The sequence below is a fragment of the Carcharhinus amblyrhynchos genome, unplaced genomic scaffold (genome assembly GCF_965287045.1).
Source record: "Carcharhinus amblyrhynchos unplaced genomic scaffold, sCarAmb.v2.hapA scaffold_38, whole genome shotgun sequence".
Classification (NCBI taxonomy): Eukaryota; Metazoa; Chordata; class Chondrichthyes; order Carcharhiniformes; family Carcharhinidae; genus Carcharhinus; species Carcharhinus amblyrhynchos.
The window spans coordinates 2,803,551-2,822,294 of NW_027649779.1; the positions used below are offsets into that span (position 1 = coordinate 2,803,551).

Below are 18,744 nucleotides of genomic sequence, written 5' to 3' on the forward strand. Positions count from 1 at the left end.
CCAGATTATCAATGAGCCCGGCGGGAACCTCTTTCTCTGTGGCTCTCAGTGCACAGTAATACACGGCGCTGCCTGTCACCTGCTAATCCTTCATGGACAAGTGAAAATTGTTTTGTTTTAGGTTGAGATTCCCGCTGAAGTTTTCAAAACCCGTTGTTTTTAAACTTTGCTGCTTTTCTGGGTGAACTCCAGCTCTCTATTCCCCCCAGCAGTGCCGCCTCTCAAACTGAGACTTTCTCCATTCTGCTTTGTTAAACTCACAGTTACTGCTTCCTGAATGAAAACTGCTTGCAATCGGTCAAGGTCAAAATGTTTAGTGTTCCATTCATGGAGAAGTTTTCTTGTCATTTTATTCAGAAATGAGTGATGATTCTGTCAAAACAAATGGTTAAATTTGACCCGTTACCATCCAGATTTGACCTTGTATCACCATTTCTGTCGGCAGCGTTTTGCATCATATCACTGTCTTTCACTATCTGTGTTTGTTCTTGACCTGCTGCTCATGTGACATTTCCAACTCGGAATCAAAAGTGCAAATCTCACTCCACCGATTCTGGCAGAGCTGCTTTGGACGAGCAAGTATTGCTGGTTTGTTTATAAAAAAAATCATTAAATCTGAATGTATCAAAGATAGCCTGCGACCCTGAAAGTGTCGAATCCTAACCACAAGGCCATCAGGCCCATCTGCCTGATTCTCCCAGATACTGATTACAGGAATGTGTACAGCGCCAATTGTCGGCACTCACACACTCCTTCCTGTCTGCTGAGGTTTGAAATTGTTTATATTTTCACGGTGGCTTCCAGCGTGGTGAAAGCACAGCTGTGATAAGCTGATGCTGTTCAGTAGATTTACTGTAGTAATGTCTCTATCAGTTCGATGCTAACATTGTTCATTGAATATAGTCAGCTACAGTGAACTGTAATGCAGTTGAAGGTAGCCTACTCATTTTTACAGGGGGAACCAGCAAGGGCAATGTAAATACGAATTGGTGTTGGCCATAGACGGGATTGGACAATGGGACTGATATTTCTCGACGATGTTCAACATGGCACAAGTATTGAGCGACGATTTTCAGCCTGCTGCTGTGGGTTGGGTTCTGTGGTGTAATGGTGAGCACTCTGGATTTTCAATCTAGCGATCTGAGTTCAAATCTTAGCTTAGACCTTTCTCTAACGTGGAAATGCAGGTGATTTGTTTGCTGAAGGGAACTTCGTTTAACTTTCTCACAAAGTTCTCATTGAGTGGGCTATTTGTCTGCCGATTGACTTTAATGGTGCTGATCTGAACATCGAGTGCAACTATGCTGAAATGGATCAGGTAATATTTAATTAAAACACATAAGCAGGATCTGGCTCACCGCATGTAAGTGTGTTAACCTGTATCGTTCCACAATGAATGCACTGACAGATGTAATAAACTGCACAGTCCGAGAGATTTTCCACGAGAAGGAACATGATTGCTCATCGTGTAGACTGGATATTGACCAGGAGAGAGAATTAGGCAGCGTTTTCATTCTTGACTTGAACAAAACTGTTCATTATTATTTGATGCAGAGACTACTTAACTCAGCATGAACAGATTAAACCCATTTATTGCCTTTTGTACAATGCTCATTTCACTACTTAAAAAATCCACGATTTAATTCTCATTATTTTTATGGAATAATTTAACAGGGAACATACTATACACTCTGAGAGTGGAAACACATCAGAACCTATGAAAAAAAATCTTAAACACATGGTGCACAATAACTTTGCCAATGTGTTTGTTTTGATTAGCACAATCCATGTATAAAAAAAACAGATCACTTAATTGTCTCCCTGGAGCCTGACGCCAACGATAAATGTGGTAATCTCTGAGTACAGTGGAGAAGACAATTGGGGACTTTGATCGAAATGCACTCATCACCGAAAGGTCTTCTGTTTGCCATTTACTATCCCGTCATTGCTGCTATTGGCGTTCCAGGTAAAGTCTAACGATGAATTATTCATTATGAAAATCATTGTTTATCCCTCCCGCAATTCTATTTTCTTTTCCCAAAATGTTTCTCTACAGTACCGATATTGTGGGATATTTTTTCTCAGTTAAGTTGACAATCTTTTTCTTACCTGCTGTGATTTACCCTATTTTGCTGGAGATTCACCTTCTGCACCATGACAGTTTTCATCCTCCATTTTAATCATCACATTTTTCCCTCTGCCTGGCATAATTACTCGACCTGACTGGAAATACAATTAGTTGTGCTCTCATTGAACATGAAGAGAACAGAGAATACAAGGCTAGACGAATGGAAACACAATGGGTACCATTATTCTGGCAGTTTGGCAGCAGACATTATCAATATAGTGAATGACAACGTGCATCACAAACAATGTCTATTACTTAAAGCGTAAGGAGCAAATTTCCTGACGTAATTAACGATTTGGGTCTCATGATTGTGTATGAATTGAAGCAAGCTTACTGTAATGTGTTGTTTCTCGCTTTTACCGATATGTCTCTACATTATCAGCATAATTTACCCTCTTTAACAATATACTATATTACCTTAACCAGGGTAATGTTATCACTTCAATCTTACAAGTTCGCCTTCTTTCTATTCCCAACTCATATTGTAGGTGAACCATTTGGTTGTTCATGCTGTCACTGTGGCTGCATTACCACAACACTATCCTCATAGTAAAGTAAGTTCTGGTATGATTTGTCACTGTGACTGTGGGGACATTGCCGTAATCTAAATGTAGCTCTGTTATGTTGTTGAGGCTGTTAATGAATAGTCACAAATTTATCCCGATGTGCGTGTATTTTTGTTGTTTTTATTGTTTTGTTGCTTGCAACGGGAAAGACAATCCTCTGTAAAGTTGGTGTTGATTTTCTTTTAACGTTTTATTTAGACAATGTCTCAGGTTATTGTTTTTATTCCAGAGATGAAATCATAGCCAATGCAAAACTCCAAGTGTGCTGAACTCTTGGAGTAGATCTGAAGTCCACTACAATTTGGCAGTTCTACTGACTGAATCATGTTGTTAACATTGCAAGTAGAAGATATTTTATTCACTACTGTGAACCATTTTTGCAATGGTTTCAATGAATTAAAAACCTGGAGTCCAAAACCATTCTCAATTCAAAGCACGTTCTTGTGTTCTAAATGAAATACATTTCCAGTTTTCTTCTCGCATTTGAGGGACTTGACATGTTTGTACAATGAAAATTATGTGATGCATTTCTGCTATATTAATATATATTTAATATTAATAGCCATCGGATTTGCCAATGACTTGGTCGTGTCTTCTCTCTTCTCTATTGGTGGGACAAGACACAAACTGATTGTATTTCCTGTAGCTGATCAAACAGTGAGGTTAAAATTCAATATGTTTTTTTTCTGACAGTTCAGTGCAGTATTGAAAAAATGCTTCATTTTAGGAGTTTTTTTTACTCAGTGAATCAGAGGGTTCTTCAACTAGGATTGCCAATTCTGATCTCTCATCATGTTTGCTTCCTGATGCTTCAATACTATAATGATTTTCTCTTCTATTTTTCTATTTTGCATATTCATTGAGATTATTTTGTCTACAACACAGCAAATTTGGCAGTGATTGTGATCCTAGCCCGTGGAAGATGCGGTCTCTCTGGATGTATCACTTACTATTTGATATCAATGGCGGTCACAGATCTCATGGTCATTATTGCAGCTGTGATATTAAACCGGATTGCCCGTATTTATTTCCCATTCAGCTTCCTCTCCATCACTCCGGTCTGTAGTCTCAGTTTTGTGATAATTTATGGAGTCAGAGATTGTTCTGTCTGGACAACAGTCGCGTTTACCTTTGATCGATTCGTTGCCATTTGTTGCCAGAAGCTGAAGACGAAATATTGCAGCAAGAAAACGGCGATGAAGGTTACAGGGACAGTTTGTGTTCTAAGCGGTGTTGTTAACACCCCCTGGTACTTTACATATGAGCCGTCATTTATCATCGACGGCATACCTTGGTTTTGTAATGGAATAGCAATACTTTATACGTCACTAATATGGATCGTATTTGACTGGACTCTTATCATTTTAACACCTTGTCTCCCATTCATTCTGATTTTATTGCTTAATGTGCTGACCGTCAGACACATTGCAATGGCCAATAGAGCCCGCAGGAGACTCCGGGCACAGAGCAATGGAGAGAATCAGAGTGACCCAGAGATGAAGAAACGGAGGAAGTCTATTGTTTTACTCTTCTGTATCTCGGGGAGTTTCATCCTGTTGTATTTGTTATTTTTTATAACTATTCTCTATGTTCAACTTGCGAATGTTACATACTCCTCAGTTTCTGATTCCAGCAACTTAGCATACATGCTGGATGAAAGTGGGACTATGCTTCAGCTTTTGAGTTCCTGCATCAACCCTTTTATTTATGCAGGGACTCAGAGTCAGTTTAGGAAAGAATTAAAGAATGGGGTAAAATATCCCCTGATACTCATTGGCAAATTATTTAATTAATCAATTCAATGTAATCCACCTGAATTGCATATTAATATCAAGCTTTAGCCCTGATTGTCTATGGAAGGCCATGCATTCACTCCCATATCCACTGTGGCATATTAAGGCACGATATGTAATAAATAATGTATAACTTGTCTAAACTGTTGTCAGTTAATCCCCAATCCATTGTCTGAACTAACTGGCGTCAGGCGCTTTCCAGGAAGCCCTGAGAGCCCCATAGTTACTCTACATTCACGTAGAGACACAGAGTCCGATTATTAACTGTTACTGGCTTACCAGATTAAAGAAATATAAATATCCAGCTTTGGTATCATTCAACCCGAGATGATAGAACATTTTCTGAAATTTAACGAAAACATGTCCTCAAACTCTGTCATCTGCGCACGAGGCGCTTTTCCACGTCCAGATTCCTGGGCCCACAAACATAGAAGACAGGATTTGACACAAAACAATTGATAAAGACTAAATGCAACTAGTTCAGCTTCCATAAAAGAAGAGAAGTACTCCGGAAGGTGAAGATAAAAACATAAAATGCTGGATAAGCACAGCAGGCCCGGCCTCATCTATGAGGACAGAAACAGCGTGAATATTTCGAGTTCACATGACATTTCTTTTTTTTTTCCATTCGGTGATGCTGCCAGGGCTTTTATGGTTATCTAGCTTTTCTATTTTTACTTTACCTTCCATTAGGGGTATTGACCAACAATGCCTAAATATCCAGGGCTATCGAAAGTTATAAAATGAAGGGAACAAAAGTTCATATTTGGAAATATTAATTCACAAATACATCGTTACAATGTTTCAACTGTAAGGAGAATCTTATCTCCACTGTCTCCAAAACGTAAATTTCGTCTGATAGCCGCAAGATACAACAGTAAAGCTGTTCTCTCATATTTACAATCAATCTGAATCAATTCGTTCACAAAAGATTCATGGAATGAGATAGGCCTCTTTCCAATTTGTGCAACTTTTAGTAAAAGGGAGCCGAAATTCTTTGCATGAGTGCAAAGGAGCACTGGTGACTTCCTGTTTAGGGTCTGATGGCACAAGCTGCTTCCTGTATGGATAATACGGAGTTCAGTTTGCAAAAAAAGAGGAAAGCAACGATGCACCCTTTGTGTTTCCAAACAAGGCTCTCCTGACGACACAAACAACATTACCTGATGCGATTTCAATATTCCTGATTTGGTCCAGGAGGAAACAAGCGAGGTAAATGTGCATCCCACTGCAATGGATAAGATGCATATTGAATCCAGAATGCCTTTGGTATCTTGATTGCATTCAAATAAATTATCAATGCCCTATATATCCTGTTCCAAAGTGTTTGGAAGTATCCTGGACTGGATTGGAGTGGCAGTGATGAGCTTCTGAATTTCACAGAGAGTTTTGCCACATGGATGATGCTATGGACTTGGTGACTTGCAAATGCTGCTCTGATCCATGCTGATGTTATGACTGGATACGTCACATCCGAGGATGGGACTTGGAATGATCGATCATAACATTCAAGAGTGTGACAGAGGTTACTGATGAACATACCCCCAAAAAATACTAGAACATACAGACATTGGGACCAGAAACAGAAGTACGAAACTTCAGAACTTCGAGACTCTTCTGCCATTCAATCTCATCATGGCTGATCTCTCCCTGGCCTCAAATGCACCTCCCCACTTGTTCCCCTTGTCCATTTTTACGTTAAAAATATATGTATCACCATCTTGAAACCATTTAACGGCTCAGACACCACCGCTGTATTCGGACAGCGAGTTCCATAAATTCACGACCCTTTGCCGCACATAGTTTCTCCTCATCTCCATTTTAAATTACCAGCCTTCAACCGATATCTGTGCCCTTTTATTCGAGACTTCCCCATAAGAGAAAACATTTCTTACAATTTATTTATCAGTCTTCATTAGAATTTCTATATATCTCAATAAGATCACCTCTTATCCTTCTAAATCCAGAAAGTACGAACCCAACTGTTTAATCACTCCTCGGAAACAATTCGGAAACATTCATCCCCGGAAACAATCTGGTGGACATCCTCTGAAACAGCTCCATTGTCACCATATCCTCCCTCATATAGCCCAAAATAAAGTTGGAGCTTCAAGGGCAGGACCTTACTTTTGGTGTTGGGGAGAACATTCCGAAGAAACATGCTGATTAAGGAATTATGTTGTTTCAGGTGCAACAGAAAGGGTCATTTACAAACACGTAACAGAGTGAAGCGACCTGACTAATAAAACTAAAACCTGCAACGGTTAATTTAACTCCATTGAAGAAACAAAGTGAGACCGGGATAACGGGCTGTAAACCAGGTGCAACTGAGTAATGCACTCGTTTTAGAAAACTGATTGGTTTTATTGTTGTCGCATGCATTAGTACAGTGAAAAGTTTTGTTTCTTGCACACTATACAGACAAAACATACCGTTCATAGAGAAGAAAAGGAGAGGGTTCAGAATGTGGTAAGACCATAACGAGTAAGGCCTAAGACATAGGAGCAGAATTAGGCCATTTGGTCCATCACGTCTGCCCCGCCATTCAATCATGGCTGACATTTTTCTCATCCCCATTCTCCCGCCTTTTCCCCTTAATAATCAAAAACCTATCTATCTCTGTCTTAAAGACACTCAATGACCTGGCCTTCAAAGACATCTGCAGCAAAGAATTCCACAGGTTCACCACTCTTTGGCTGAAGAAATTTCTCCTCATCTCTGTTTTAAAGTATTGTCTCTATGTCTCTATGATCAGGTCTGGCAGCAAACATGAAGAGAAAAACAGAGTTAAGTTTCAGAATCCAATATAATGTTATTCAAAACAGTAACATCTTCGAGTTATAACAATTTGCACAACATCTAGACAGGGAATTGAATTCAATCCAGGCAACGAAAGCCCTGAAATTAAACTGCTGCTATATTCCTGTAGTAAAATTATTCCGGAAAGTTAGCTGTTATTTGAAAGGATGAAGGCTTGATCGCACCGTGAGCCACACAGTTTTCCTCTGTTCCTGCTTCTACTTATATTCTCAACATAGACACACTGTGTGTCCTTCTGCAACAAAGAAACGTGGTTCAAGCTTTGCTGTTCTCACTGTTATTCAGTAAGTTGATATACAAATAGATATATGAATATTGATTTCAAATAATACAAGAGCTATTAGATTACGCTTTGGTATATTTCCAAACTATTAGAAACACTGTGTTCACAGTAACTGATAGAAGTTGTTGCTGTGATTGCAGATATAGAACTGGAACCCACCATCACACCGAGTGAATCCACTGACTGTTTACGTGTTGATCAGTGAAAATGCCAATCATCCTCTGTGACATACAGATACCAAATCAATAAGCAATAGCCAATCAAAATAGAAACCAGAATCAGTCAATCTTTCTCTCTGCTTTCAAACATGTTGTTATTTTCTGTACCATTTGCCAGTGAGGTGAATGAAAAAGTGAACACAGTTTGTGATGTAAAAATGTGCTCACTCCTTCTGGGAACAAAATCACATTGATACTCAGAGCAACACACACACACACAGACACAAAGACGGACAGAGACTTGGGGAGATGCAAACATCCAGAAATCAAGGATGTCAAAAATTCGTTTCAGTCTTGTTCAATTTCTGGCTGGAGTTTAACAAGTTATCGCTGATGAGCATTAATGAAGGAATCTGAAAGTGAAACAAGAAAAAAAAACTGGAATATTTGGAAGGATTTGATTGCATTGAACGAAGAATTCATTCTGCAGTCACCTAAAGGAATGAATGCTGAGCAGAGCAGTGGGTGAGGTTCAAATCTTCGTGAGAAAACATCAGTTTCAAATCCACTTTCACTGCTGTTTTGATTGCAGGTCAGGAAATGAAGCTTCATTGCTCTCCTCCAATCCGTGAAAATGAATATCACTTATTTCCCGGCAGCAGGCACGAATCTCAGTCTCGCCTTGTGTCCTTCCTTTCTCAAGTAAAGACTCGCAGCAAATTCAACAGGAAGCCATATTCTCCCATCTGAGGAGCAGACGAGGTTAAGGACAGTTTAAATGGAGCCGGCCCTTCACTGCAGCTCATTGTGTTTCTGACTGGAGATGGTTTTTGTTTGCTGCACATTCGATTCGGTGACGATTTCTTCATCGCCCATCCCAACTCCACTGATTTTGACATGTTTCAGCATCAATGCAGTGAAATGACATGATTATCACGTTTTCCCGTGTGGTAGTGTGGCCGAGCAGTCTAAGGCGCTGGATTTAAGCTCCAGCCTCTCTCGAGGCGTGGGTTCGAATCCCACCACTGCCAGAGAGCAGCTGAACACAGGGGTGTGTGTGTGTGTGTGTGTGTGGTGTCGATTTTATTTTGACAAACACCCTTGTAAGAACGGGATATTGCGCTTGACTCATCGATCGACAGTTCCGACGCGCCATTGCAAAAAGAAAAACTCACCGACCTCCTCAGAATGCATACAGGTGACAACGTTAGAGTCCCTTCCTTCTCCAGTACGTCCCCAGAGTGGAGAAGCTTCTTGGGGACCTTCAGCATGCAATTGATGAAGACAAATATCTCGCGAAGGCCATCTCCACACCCCCCTACTTGCCTTCAAAACACAGTTCACCCTCAAACAGTCCATTGTTCGCAGAAAACTACCCAGCCTGCAGGAGAACAGCGACAATGACACCACACACCACCGCCACGGTAACCTCTGCAAGATGTGTTGGATCATCGAAATGGATGCCATCATCAAACGTGAGAACAGAATCCACCAGGTAGACCCTATATACACATGTAACTGAGCCACCGTGGTCTACCTCATCCACTGCATGAAAGGATATTCCGTATCATGGTATATCGCCCAGACCATGCAGACGCTACGACAACAGATGAATGGACACCGCTTCACAGCCGACAAGGCTATTCCATTCCTGTCGGGGAACACTTAAGCAGTCAAGGGCATTCAACCACCGATCTTCGGGTAAGCTTTCTCCAAGGCGGCCTTCAAGACACACCACAACACAGAATCGCTGAACAGATCTGATAGCCAAATTCCAAATACAGAGAACGGCTTCAACCGGGATTTTGCGTTCATGGAACACGACTTGTAACCCCCACCTTTTGGCATGGGCTTGCAAAATCCTAGTAAGTGTCCAGGCTTGAGACAATTCACACTGCTTTAACCTGTCCTTATCCCCTCTCCACTTAATCTCACAGTTACTGCTTCTGAGTGAAAACTGCCTCTTCTTCACTGGAGGTAGGAGAGTTCCTGCTTAATTCAATGAAAGTGTTTTCTTGTCATTGAGCACAAGATTTGGACCCAGATCTGCGAGATATTTGTGTCAGTAGAAGGAATAAATTTTTCCCCATTAACAACCAAATTTTAACATCAGCATTTTATATCATCTGCGCTTTGTAGCCTATCGCTGTCTCTTTTTTTGTTCTTTTCATGTGACATTTCCAATTCAGACGTAAAAGAGGAAATTTCTCTGATACTGATTCCGACAGAACTGGAAGTTACGCAGGATTGTTGTACAGCAACAAATCTACATTCCCTGATCGGGAATCGAACCCGGGCCGCGGCGGTGAAAGCGCCGAACCCTAACCACTAGACCACCAGGGAAGCTGGTGCAATTGTTTTAAAAGATGAACTTGTGCAAGAACCAATCGCTATTTATTTTACTTCAGACTTTTGAATTCACCAAATACAAGTTTATCCTTCACATTGCCATGTTTATATCACACACAAGTGACAGTTTCAGCCAATGAAAGCAGTGATTCCTGTTAGCTGGAACAGGAAATGGACAGTGAGGTGAAATAGTCCCGCAAACTGCTCATGTGACACTTTCAATTTCCAAATCCCACCAACCTCATCACTGTGGCTCCTGTGAAACTTGGAAGGTAACACACGGCAGGAATTCATCACGGAGGGTAACGGGTACAAGTCATTTACCAAACTGGAAAGCAGGGAAAGCGAAGGGATGATACACGGCATTGAGAGGAGATGGAGTTTACAGATGACAGTACAAAGAAACACAGATATCTCATCTTCCTGATCCAGTTACTGATTACAGGGATGTACACAGTGAGAATTATCCACTCTCACACTTTCCTTCCAGTCTTGAGCACAGAGTTAAGTTTTGAAGTGTTTGAAGTCTTGCTCCAGTAATTCAGGGTTTTGTTGAGACCACATTTAGAACAGTCTGTGCAGTTTGGATCTCCGCGTTTTAGGCAGAATCAAAGCAAAATCTGAGGATGCTGGAATCTGAATCAAAAACAGAAAATGCTGGAAAATCTCAACAGCTTTAATGAGAAAGTATAGATAGCATTGAAAAACTGAAACATTATTTCCTCTGATCCGGGAATCTGAAACACGGGGGCACAATCTCAGGATAAGGTGCTGATGATTTAGGACTGAGATGAGGAGAAATTGCTTCACTCAAAGGCTGGTGAATCTTGGGAATTCTCCACTCCAGAGGGTTCTGATGCTCCACCATTGAACACATTTCAGTTTGGGTTAGACAGATTTATGATCTATCCAGGAATGAATGGAAACAGGGATATGGAATTGGAACAAATGCTCAGCAACAAGTTCATGTTTCGATTGCAGTTTTTAAAAAAGTTTAGTGGTGTAATGGAACATATAATGTTATATGTGATGTGTTAGAAATCAATCGTCATTAAATAATGTTGGTAACACCATATAACAGTACAGCCGGGAACAACTGACAGCTTTTTTTATTGGCACCCACGGACCCATTGCCAACAGGCAACTGCTTGCTGTGAATGCTGATGGTGAGAAAATAGTAAAATTCCGACCCTGGGTGGTTTCGAACCACTAACGCTTTCGGTTAATAGCCGAACGTGCTGACCAATTGCGCCACAGAGACAGTAGATAGTAAGCATATTCTAAAGTTGCATGTCAATGACCACAATTCTATTTCTGAAAACCTATTCCAGAACTGCAGCATGACCACACTGTTTACAATTCTGTACAAGTCTCTTTAGTTCCGTTGATCCCGCAGCACTGCTGTATTGTGTTGGTTATTCCCTTTCTCCTATCAACGGGCAGGTAAAATAAATCCACGTCTCTTACCACAGGGAGGAATTCCACGGGAGGGAAAGGAACTGATCACCATTTTTATTATGGGATTGAAACATTCAGGCACATAAATTCGGTCCGTTACAGGAAAGTCCAGTAGATCCGCACTGAGTCTCGATTCCCTCATCTGTCTGGGTGTTTTTTCCTGATTCTTAGTGATGAAAAACGATTAAGAAAAACGATTAAAAAAAAATTCTTCTGTGAAATGTGTGCCATTTCCCCTAGTTCACTTACAGTATCACTTGTATCTGTCTGTTTGAGCACACACTACTATCAGACATTTCAGATGGTGATTAACCATATTAGTCTGCACCTATAAACCCATTAATTCTGTTGTAGACTGAACAAGATGCGGATAAATGCTCGGTGTCAAAATCGACTTCCCTGCTTTTCGTCAAAATAACGTGTTTATATTTTCACAAAAAGTATTTGAGAGTGATATCAGATCAACGATAACGTGTTTAACATCGAAATTCGGTTCATGTGGAGCAACAAACTGAAAACAAACAGTTTTTTCTTCCACCACATGAGAAAGTTTAATAAATGTTTCTGCCCGGTTTCGAACCGGGGACCTTCCGTGTGTGAGGCGAACGTGATAACCACTACACTACAGAAACAACTGGCAGTGCACTATAGCGAATCTGCCTGTCTGCAATGTTCAACTACGCTGTGTTGCTGCAGGTTCCGATGGTCAGACTGAGAGCCCATGTCACTGAATTCAGGAAGATAACCGTTACTTTCAATCTGATTGTACAACTTATCCCGAACACCAAAACTTAAAAGAGTTCCTCTGGCAAATATCTAAGGGAGCAATGATTTCTATCCATTCATTGATGCATCATTTTCAACTTTCTTCGAATAATCCCAATCAATTGTACTCAGTGATAAAAACAAATTACTGCGGATGGGAAAAGAGGAAATGCTCCAAAATCTCCCAGTGTCTGACAGCACCTGTAAGGAGTGAAAAGGGCGGACGTTTCGAGTCCAGATGACACTTTATCAAACGGAGTTACTCCGATCGAGAAGACAGACAGGAACACAGGCTGAATGGCTGTTTGTCGATATAAGCGACAGAATTGCAAACATTGAGACTGCAATCCCTGCCCAGAGGATGGATTGGGACTTTCTAACTGAGGTTCAAATCCTGTCATTTTCACCTCCCGTCAATTCTCATCGTGATTTATTTTTGTTGAAAATTATTGGAAATAAAGCAATGGGCACAGAGATGGTCAATTCATTACAAATCTCTCACATCAGCATCACTGAAGGTCCAGTGATCAGGATCGGCGCCGTGACGCGGTTTCGATTCCCAGTCACGGAGTGAATCATTTTTTGTTCAATTCTTTATTTAATGAAAACACGCCTCACAGCGTCTGTGAAGGGAACAACATCTAAATCTTCCAGCTGGATGAACTGGCATTGGAGCTGGAGAAGCCAGAGATGTAACACTGACGATAAACTCTGAAGAACATACATGTCAGATACACAACATACATGTCAGATACACACACATCACACATGTCAAATCATGTCACTTTCAAGTTGCGTCTTTTAACTTTCTGCTCTCCACCTCAGACATTTCCCCATTCATCAAAAATCCCCCACCTCAAACCCCATCCTGCCCCTCAATCCACTGATAATACTACTCGTACCGGAAAGAGTTAACAGCATTTGGCTCCATAGCTCAGTGGTTAGAGCACTGGTCTTGTAAACCAGGGGGCGCGAGTTCAATTCTCGCTGGAGCCTCCAGGTAAAGTTTAGCTAATCCAAGCTGTAGGGAAAAGGCAGACAGAGTGGGAGACAGAACAGAGTGCTTGAATGAGTGAAGGGGCAGATCGGGTGCAATTTTGGAAAGCAAAAATATATTCTTCTTCGTGAAAAACATCGAAAGACCAGAACATATTTGACGATCTGAAAAATATAAATGTTGATATTAAGAATATATGAGATGCGTTTGTACAAGGAATGCTTAAAGTTAGCATGTAGGTGCAGCAGATAATTGGAAGGGAAATTACATTTTGATCTTCTTTGCCGGCAGACTAGAGTTCAAGAATAATGAGGTGTCTGCAAATGATCACTCAAAGCATTTGACCTACTTGTTGTTGCTGCCACATTGAATGAAAACAAATCACGTGCTTTTAGTGACCATTTGCATCTGGCGGTTCTCTGCCCGTTGAAGTGGTGGAGGCTACCTCACTAAATATATTTAAGTCACGGGTAAATAGGTTTTTCACAGACAAGGGAATTAAGGGTTATGGGGAGAAAGCGGGAAAGTGGAACTAGAACTGATCCACTTCGGATCAGCCATGATCTTATTGAATGGCGGGGCAGGCTCGAAGGGCTAGATGGCCGACTCCTGCTCCTATTTCTTATGTTCTTGTCTTATGGCAGGATGGTCAGTGAAGGTTTGAAGGGCCGAAGGGCATGCTCCTTTTCTTTGTTTTCTTTGTTCTTTGTACTGCCATTTTTCTTTACCCAAAACTGAGTTTCAGATACTGTAGCTGTGTATTTAACCACTCCACCTCTGACATCTTCTCCAGTCACACAATCCTGTGAGGTGTCTGTACTGATCTTATTGTGGCATCATGAGCGTTCCACATACAACATGACTTGTATCTATAAATTCTCATCTTCAACATTTGAATTGAAATTTCAGCGCAAGCAGAGTTTTTTGAGCAGAATGGTCCAGATTCCCATCCCCTTTTAATGTGAACAAGTTGTTTCTGATTTCCCTACAGAGGTTGTCTATTAAACAATGACTGAACACAGGGGGTGAATGTGAGAAGCTGAAGTTTCCAGTTGGAGGTTCCCAGTGTCTCTGAGCAGCTGAACTGGGGAAGCCTTTGGGCAGAGACGGCGCTGCTATTTCCCTTCCTGGCCACCGGGGGTCGCTGTAACACGCCCGGGCGCTGCTCCGCCCAGTGTCACCTCTTGCCCACTCCGGCCTGGCCGCTGCTCGTTGGCGGAACATCCGGGGCCTGTAGATAGGCGGGCCCAGCCGCCATATTTCCGTGACGTCACCGTCACCCCCCCCCCACCCCCCCGAGGAAAAAGCGACGGTTGAGAAATGTAGAAAGTGAGAGAAATTCCCACCCGGAAATCCCGCCCGGAGCGGAATTAAAATTAAATAAAATACATATTTTTATAAAGAGGCAGGTGGCGGAACCGCGCGTGTGCTGTAGTATTTTCCCAGAGAGCACCGCGCGGGTGTGATTGAAAAACAGACAGAATTAAAAAAAGAAACGATTTTCCCGAATGGAGAAGGAACCGAAAGTCTGACGGGTGAGGATGTGAATAATAATCATCAAGATTCAACAGATTAAAAGATTGAAATGGAACTGCCTGGGCGCATGTGCAGGAGGGGAATTCCCTCAGAGTGCAGCGCGCGGGACGCCGTCTCCCCTGGCAACGCAAGATGGCTACCGGCCGTCTCCCCTGGCAACGCAAGATGGCCGCTGGCCGTCTCCCCTGGCAACGGCGGTGAGTGATTGTGGCGCAGGCGCAGTGAGGTCTGCCTGCAGCCCATTGTCCAGATTGCCCCCCAGTGGATGTGGTGGGGATGGTGCAGCAGATGGAGCAACAATCCCAGTTTCAATGGGGGGAGAGAAGCTGCAATGCTGCTCCCTGTTGTTCACTCCTCTCCCAGTCTCAACATTGCAGAGTGTTTAAACAAGAGGGTGCAATGTCACAGCAGCACCGAGACCTGCAGTTTAAGTTTATTTATTAGTGTCATTAATAAGTGGGCTTACATTAACACTGCAATGAAGTTACTGTGAGAATTGCCCTAGTCTCCACATTCCTGTTGGGGTAACACTGAGGGAGAAAAAGGGAAAAAAGGAACATAAAGACAGAAAATAAAGAAAGAAGTACGGCCCAATGCCCCCTAACCCAGCATGTCTTTCAGACTGGGGAAGGAAACCCACACAGACACGGGGACAACGTGCAAATGACCCACAGGTCCCTAGCACAGTGAGGCTGCAGTGTTAACCACTGTCCCATCATGCTGACACTGGGGCTAATGTATCTGGGGGGAACACGGGGCAGGTGGGGGTATCGCTAACTCAATTTGATAAGGGGGTGGAATCAGGAAAAATCAGGCTGCTCCGCCCAGTGTCACCTCTTGCCCATTCCGGCCCGACCGCTGCTCATTGGCGGAACATCCGATTTGAAAGGCTGAATGGCCTCCTTCTGCTTTGTAAGAATTCTAGAGTCAATGAACTGAAACTCTCCAGGCCAGGTAACATCATGGTAAATCTCCTCTGTACCATTCCCGGTGTTACCACATCCCTCCTACCCCGGGGATCCCAGAACTGCACCATTTTTTCAAAGTGACCAGATGTGGAGATGAGGGCAATGCTTCTGACGTAGTCTTCTTGGACTTCAGCAAGGCTTTTGACAAGGTCCCACATGGGAGACTAATCGGGAAGTTAAGATCCCATGGGATCCAAGGAAAAGTGTCAAATTGGATCCAGAATTGGCTGAGTGGCAGGAAGCAGAGGGTGATGGTGACGGGGTGATTTTCAGACTGGAAGCCTGTATCCAGTGGGGTCCCACAGGGATCGATGTTGGGGCCCTTGTTGTTTGTGGTTTATTTAAATAAGTTAGTCTTAAATGCAGGAGGTTTATCAGTAAATTTGTGGATGATAGGAGAATTGTTTGGGTGGTAAATGGGAGGATAGCCTTAGATAACAGGGGGATAGAGACAGGCTGATCAGTGGCAATGGGGATCAGTGTGAGGTGATGCACTCGGGCAGGGCAAACAAGATAAGGGACTACACGATGAACAGTAAGATCCCGGGAAGCTGCGAGGATCAGAGGGAGCTCGGTGTGCATGTACACCGGTCCCTTAAGGTAACAGGACAGGTGGATAAAGTGGTTAAGGAGACACACGGTTCACTTCTTTATTCACCGAGACACAGTGTTTAAGAGTGGGGAGGTTATGCTGGAATTATATAAAATGTTGGTTAGGCATCAGGAAGGAGGAATGAGAGTGAGATGGAGAGGTTTGATTTTTATTCATTCATGGGACATGGGCAACACTGGCTGGGCCTCCATTTATTGCCCATCTCTCGGTTCCCGAGGGCAGTTCAGAGTAAACCACTTACTGTGGATCTGGAGTCACATGTAGGCCAGACCGGGTAAGGACAACAGATTTGTATCAGTAAACCCTGCCCTAAACCTCTCTCAGTTATTACAATCTGGGCCTTGTATCAGTAATCTCTGCCCTAAACCCCTCTCAGTTATTACAATCTGGGCCTTGTATCAGTAATCTCTGCCCTAAACCTCTCTCAGTTATTACAATCTGGGCCTTGTATCAGTAATCTCTGTCCTAGACCTCTCTCAGTTATTACAATCTGGGCATTGTATCAGTAATCTCTGCCCTCAACCTCTCTCAGTTATTACAATCTGGGATTGTATCAGTAATCTCTGCCCGAACCCTCTCTCAGTTATTACAATCTGGGTCTTGTATCAGTAATCTCTGCCCTAAACCTCTCTCAGTTATTACAATCTGGGATTGTATCAGTAATCTCTGCCCTAAACCTCTCTCAGTTATTACAATCTGGGTCTTGTATCAGTAATCTCTGCCCTAAACCCCTCTCAGTTATTACAATCTGGGCCTTGTATCAGTAATCTCTGCCCTAAACCTCTCTCAGTTATTACAATCTGGGATTGTATCAATAATCTCTGCCCTAAACCTCTCTCAGTTATTATAATCTGGGTCTTGTATCAGTAATCTCTGCCCTAAACCCCTCTCAGTTATTACAATCTGGGCCTTGTATCAGTAATCTCTGCCCTAAACCTCTCTTAGTTATTACAATCTGGGATTGTATCAGTAAACCCTGCCCTAAACCTCTCTCAGTTATTACAATCTGGGATTGTATCAGTAATCTCTGCCCTAAACCTCTCTCAGTTATTACAATCTGGGCCTTGTATCAGTAATCTCTGCCCTAGACCTCTCTCAGTTTTTACAATCTGGGATTGTATCAGGAATCTCTGCGCTAAACCTCTCTCAGTTATTACAATCTGGGATTGTATCAGTAATCTCTGCCCTAAACCCCTCTCAGTTATTACAATCTGGGATTGTATCAGTAATCTCTGCCCTAAACCTCTCTCAGTTATTACAATCTGGGATTGTATCAGTAAACTCTGCCCTAAACCCCTCTCAGTTATTACAATCTGGGATTGTATCAGTAATCTCTGCCCTAAACCTCTCTCAGTTATTACAATCTGGGATTGTATCAGTAATCTCTGCCCTAAACCTCTCTCAGTTATTACAATCTGGGATTGTATCAGTAATCTCTGCCCTAAACCTCTCTCAGTTATTACAATCTGGGATTGTATCAGTAATCTCTGCCCTAAACCTCTCTCAGTTATTACAATCTGGGATTGTATCAGTAAACTCTGCGCTAAACCTCTCTCAGTTATTACAATCTGGGATTGTATCAGTAATCTCTGCCCTAAACCTCTCTCAGTTATTACAATCTGGGATTGTATCAGCAATCTCTGCCCTAAACCTCTCTCAGTTATTACAATCTGGGATTGTATCAGTAAACTCTGCCCTAAACCCCTCTCAGTTATTACAATCTGGGATTGTATCAGTAATCTCTGCCCTAAACCTCTCTCAGTTATTACAATCTGGGATTGTATCAGTAATCTCTGCCCTAAACCTCTCTCAGTTATTACAATCTGGGATTGTATCAGTAATCTCTGCCCTAAACCTCTCTCAGTTATTACAATCTGGGATTGTATCAGTAATCTCTGCCCTAAACCTCTCTCAGTTATTATAAAAATTGTTACTGAGGAGGAATTAACAGTGAGTTTAGTTTCGTGTTGAAGAGGATGAGAATTCCTGTTGTCGCCTTCTTAAAATTCTATCTTCATCTTTAAACATGTAATGATAAGTAAGAGAAAACCACCCACAGTGACCCCCAAAAACTAGACACTAGAAATCCGACCTCCAAACAATGAATCTCTTCCCAAACTCAAAGCAGATGAACAGCCCAGTGTGAACTGGGTATACAGTGAACTGGAATGATCCCCTGAACCCAGTCTCTCATCAGTGTGAAAAACATTGATGAGAAATGAGTAATTGACAATTTTGGGGTGGCACAGTGACACAGTGGGTTAGCACTGCTGCCACGTAGTTGCAGGGACCCAGGTTCGATTCCCGGGG

General features: G+C 42.2%; 4 non-coding genes across 4 annotated transcripts; 2 read left to right on the forward strand and 2 right to left on the reverse strand.

Moving 5' to 3' along the window:
* Positions 1–8,697: 8,697 nt before the first annotated feature.
* Positions 8,698–8,779, forward strand: trnal-uaa (transfer RNA leucine (anticodon UAA)). Its single transcript has one exon. It is a non-coding gene; the product is annotated as a tRNA-Leu (tRNA).
* A 1,240-nt stretch (positions 8,780–10,019) lies between these two features.
* Positions 10,020–10,091, reverse strand: trnae-uuc (transfer RNA glutamic acid (anticodon UUC)). Its single transcript has one exon. It is a non-coding gene; the product is annotated as a tRNA-Glu (tRNA).
* A 2,023-nt stretch (positions 10,092–12,114) lies between these two features.
* Positions 12,115–12,187, reverse strand: trnav-cac (transfer RNA valine (anticodon CAC)). The gene has a single exon. It is a non-coding gene; the product is annotated as a tRNA-Val (tRNA).
* Positions 12,188–13,243: 1,056 nt separating this feature from the next.
* On the forward strand, positions 13,244–13,316 carry trnat-ugu (transfer RNA threonine (anticodon UGU)). The gene has a single exon. It is a non-coding gene; the product is annotated as a tRNA-Thr (tRNA).
* The last annotated feature ends 5,428 nt before the right edge of the window (positions 13,317–18,744 follow it).